This window comes from Papilio polytes, unplaced genomic scaffold, assembly GCF_000836215.1.
Source record: "Papilio polytes unplaced genomic scaffold, Ppol_1.0 DF824168.1, whole genome shotgun sequence".
Taxonomy (NCBI): Eukaryota; Metazoa; Arthropoda; class Insecta; order Lepidoptera; family Papilionidae; genus Papilio; species Papilio polytes.
In genome coordinates this window covers 1-5,356 of record NW_013525036.1, presented here as the reverse complement: position 1 = coordinate 5,356, position 5,356 = coordinate 1, and positions in this window count along the sequence as shown.

The window sequence follows — 5,356 nt, the reverse complement described above, 5'->3', positions numbered from 1 at the left end:
ATACTTATTAAAGTCCAGAATGCGATCAAAATAGGCTAAAGTAATTAGCAGTAACTTAAATTATTATACATTGTTAAAATCTTGGTCCTACCGCTGTTTAGAAGGCATTCGAAGTTTAACTTCGATCATTACTACCATCGATCGCACCAGTTATGTGAAGTCCAATGATGGCACACATGGCCTCACAGAAGTTCACATTATTCATCATCACCAGCTCACTATATGCCCCCACCAAGGGGCTCGGTGCCTACCCTAATAAGGGGTGACTAGGCCATAGTCTACCACGCTGGCCAAGTTCACATCATTGCTGGAACAAATATACTATGAACCATAATGATATTTATGTACTATGTAAATAGATGTAGTATTGCTAGTAAACTGTACTAAAGATTTTTACCACGGTTGGGCGAAATATACCAACAAAACCATTTTTAATTGATTTTTGTTAAACGTAGGTTTCATCTGTATAAGGTATTGATAAACATCCATTACTTACTGTTACCATTGATTACATTTTATTGAACGGATTTTAGAATATGTTTGAGTTGGCTGTGATATATCTTTGTGGGAAGTTTATTGGTTAATTAGTCTGTAAGTCAATTTATAGCTAAAGATAGATGTGAACATAAGATTACCTAAACTTAATTATATAAAAATTATGTATATCTTCTTATAATAAAAATTAGTTATTCTAAAATTTTGCTTTGTTACTTTCAGGCTTCCTCTAATGTCCCCGTTTCTTATCTTAACAATTCGGGTTACATCACACTTTCATGTTAACATTCGCATTTCCCCACATGCAACACTCACTACGAGTAAAGAAGGATGATAAATTAACCCCAATGGATAAAACACGAAACTACCCAACATCCTAATCAATACAAGAGGAGAGGTCTTACGATGGATTAGATGACTCTCTTTATATTTTAAAATGATACTATATTTACCTTACTATATTTCGCACTTGGCAATGAATATCGTCGACGTTTTTGATTACTGAACAGAGGTAACGGAAGCAAACTATAGGAATTATAGATAAGGTCCTTGCATGGTGTATGTCAAACTTTACTTTCTGATATCATATTCAGCTCGTGGGCAGTGAGCTTGACTCACACAGTCCAAGTGGGCGATGATTACCGAATTCGGTAGTTGATGAGATGTGTATGTGTCGTAACACGCAAATCATGTTTAGTTTGAACTTGACCAAAATAGTATTTTTATGATGATCATAAATTATTCTATCAACATAGAGTTAAGGTGATGATACATATGCAGCCACAATTTTCCCATCGAGACTGACTGACTGATTGACAAATCTCATATTCCTTCCTAGCGGCGATGCAGCAAGTCTGTACCAATGTGTAATGCACGCACACACAGCGGCGCCGGCGGCCGCAGCAGCACGCACAGAGCGCACTCTCGGCTAGTCTATTGACTATTATGGCATGGCATTATTATGCACATTAATTAGTTGAATTAATAAATATTTAAATAAAAACAAAATAAAAATAGGAAGCTCTTTAATATGGCACTACCTTACAGTACCTAAACTAAGTTAATGCTACATTTTGTTGAAGGCACGCGGCCTTAAAGATAAAAAAAAAACATTTTAGTATGTAATGATTCTGGATGTGACACTAGTAAGCCAATGATTTATTTCCATCTTGTAACTTGTCGCAGATACATTCCTTACCAGGATATATGAGAACATTTTGTTTTACATTAAATTATATAAAATATTTAGAAACCTCTTTCAAGAACAATATGAAGAAAGAGCAACTATTGATAGCAATAGTGTGGGCGTGGCAGCGGCGCTCACCACACGCCACACATGACTTAATACTATGGCCGTGTACACAATCCACTTGCGGCTTTGTGTCTTTTTCATTTGCTTTTGAATACAATAAAAGCCTTTAGTTCATGTTGCTTACTTAACAAATAACTTATCAAAACATAATTTCTTAAAATTATAAAATAAAATGGCTTATAAACATTAAAAAAAATTATAAATACGACAAACGGTACATTACGGTACTGACAATTCTAACAAATTATTACACAAATATGACACCTTCTACTAACATGTTACTTATTCATGTAAAAGTAAGACATGTGAAACTTAGATGTCTCAACTGCTTTTGGTAAAAGTCCGTTAAGTTATGTAAGTTTGTGTTTATTTGCATTTACTCTATCATAAGTTTTGCCTCACATAAATGGTAAATATCAACAAATAGCAAAATAAAATTTTTCTTTACTGGATGATGACTTTTTTTGTTCATAACAATAAAATACTAGATGTCATTTCATAAGACAATTAAATCATCATATTACATTATTATCGACATTTACCATTATTATTACAAATTGTTTAAGCAAAATTACAAATAAAAGGAGTACATGATGCGCTTGCAATAATAACAAAATAATGCAAATAAATTTATTTTTGTTATTATTTAGTCTCAAATATCATGTACTCAATCTGAAAATGTTCAATTTGACAGCAAATTAATGGAAATATGATTAAACATTTAACGAGTTGGTTTTCTTAGAATCACGACATTATTGTATGAACTTTTAAAAATAGTTATAGCGATTAGGGAAATTAAAAATAAAAGCTTACATGCTAAAACAATATTGTAACTTTAACAAAGCGTGTGTCTACAATACACTTTAAATTCGATGCAATTCTTAACCTAAGGCAAAAGATATGACGAATTTAAGAGCAGACCTTACTAAAGAGAGCATCTTTACATTATTGAGTATTACTTAAATGCATAGATTGAAATTAGTTTGCCATTTCAGGGCTTTTAACATCCTTTCCACAAGCAAAGAGCAATAACTCTACTTTTCAATTGAATAAAACTGAGTCAGTGAGGGAAACCTTTCTAGCCTTACTAGTCTCCGGCTTCCGGAGGCTCTGTGTAATTCAGGAATGTTGGAGTGAACATTTCCATAATAATTTTCTCACTCTATTACTAATTACAGCTAATATTGTAGATTTCACACAAAATGTAAATTCTTCCATATCACAAACTATATGTAAACATATATATATATATTCTATTCCTTTCTATATGCATATATAATATATGTATAGTTGAGTATCTAAATATTAGGATATGGCAACTTATTGTCTAATGGAACATTCTATCAACTAAAACTCCACACTCAATGGAGTGGGAGTGTGGGTTTCACCCCGCACTGGCACCCCGCACCATATCACTATTACATATTTCAAATATTTTAGTTATCTCTTATACACTTTGTGTTATGTGAGAATTCTAGTTAACAAAATAAGCAATCCCAACTTTCTCCAATTGCAAAAACTGCAACAGCTACATATACAATTCTCTTCTAAAGCCAAGCATATCAAGTTTTAGAGTAACAGTGCAAAGTGAGATGTCGCCTATAGGACCCTGGGCCCTAAATCTTGTGCGGGATGCCAGTGATTTACTTTACTTTGCAGGAATTTGAATGCCATGAAGATTGAAAACAAATATATGTTACGGTTGAAGCAATTAATGCACGAGTTAAATAAATACCATCTGAGTTGGACAAAGTGGTCAGTGATCTAAATTATAATATTACATACTTGTATATTTTTTCTGTTATTGTAAGATTCATTGTGGTCTGTGGGGCGGAGGCCTGCGGATCCATTACACAGAGCGCCTCCCTAGTTTGGACACCAGTCTCCTGCCCAAGGGACAAATTTATAAAGCTATTTTATTTTAAAAAAATGACCTCATCGCGGGGAGCGTAAGGTGAGAGTATAGAAAGGTATATTTCAATTAACAGTCTTGCTGTGTCAGCTACCAAATGTGAGCTTTATCACAATATTCAGACATCCCACAACTATTGCTACAGCCGTAACATATATAACACCACTGTGCAATCAACCCACTGCATTCTCATTAAAGTACATATGTTTGCTCCTTAAGCAGCAGGACGGTTCCCTTAGCTTGCTGTGAGGGGTCGTGTATGGTACAGAGGCAACAACCCAACTCTGATATGTCTAATATTTTGCTGTTTTGTTGTGTATACTAATGAAATAAAATACTGAAATTTGTATTGGATTGTTTGAATATGATATGAGCCAATGAAGAGATGCAAGTGTGTAAATGAAAATTGAGAATGTTACGTCTGCAACCAATGGAACATGAGGCTGTGAACTGTCGGGTAATCCAGTTCTGCATTGGGAGAGCTTAAGAACTCTTTGAGGTTGAGGGCTACGTTGCCCGATAGCGCTGCCTCCCTCAGCTCGCCGGAGTGCGCCGAGTTGTCATCCGAGGCGCAGTCGGGGGAGGCGCCGCGCTCCCGCCATTTGTCGTCGTACGTGAGGTCGCAGAGGGTGGGCGGCTCGTCGAGGTCGCTCAGTTCGTCCTCCGGCGTGGGCCGAGGTTTGGTTTGCGCGTCGTCGGATCCGTCGCCTCTGCCTTCGTGTTGCCGCCGTGCACTCTTCAACGCGCGATACCTCCGTGACCTTTCCCGCTGTAGACGACGTTTACGTTCGTCTGCACGTTCCAACTCTTCAGGCGTCTTCTTACTCGAATTTTTGCCGAAAAAGTATCGCATAAAAGACTCGTCGCAGTTACGCTTTGAAAGATAACTGGCCATCAACTTGTAATAATATTGATTATCCATCGCAGGGATCAAGGTTTAGTTCGTTGATTGTAAATTTTAAGAACTTAAAACTAAATCAAAGATGATATTCTGGAAATTGCGAAATAAAAATAATGGGAACGCGACTGTCGCTCACGTGACGTCATTGACAATTGACATTTAAGTTTCGTTCGACAACGTTTTAGTTCAGTATCGACGTTTGATTGGCATCCCAAAAAGTATACAAACTATAGAATAACAATACGATTTTTAAATTCCATTTTAGGATGCTTTATTTTACAATATTTTGTTTTGAGGTCTATTGCAGGTCCATGAGTTGATCAAAGTTGACGGAATCCATAAGGGAGTACTTCAAATGGCTGAAACCAAAGCGTGTCAACATCTAGGCATATTAAATGTTTTATCACTTTTTTTGAATATAACAAAGACGGATGTACCTACTATAGATAAATTAGTCACAAAAAATTAAGATGGCTGCAATCATAAAATAGTCTATGGCCACAAAGAGAATATAATTATCACGGGATTATTCCCAACCGCCCCCCTGCTCTGTCCCCACGTGGGGAATTATTGTTATCAAGAACCTTTCAATGTACGAGTAGGAACAGGCATTTGTAACGGATTGTATTGTTGCATGTTGCAAAAAACCAACTAACCCGACTGAGCGACCCCAACAACACTCCGAAGATAAGAGGAATCGAATGACACCTTATTACCTATACAAAATCAGTTCAGT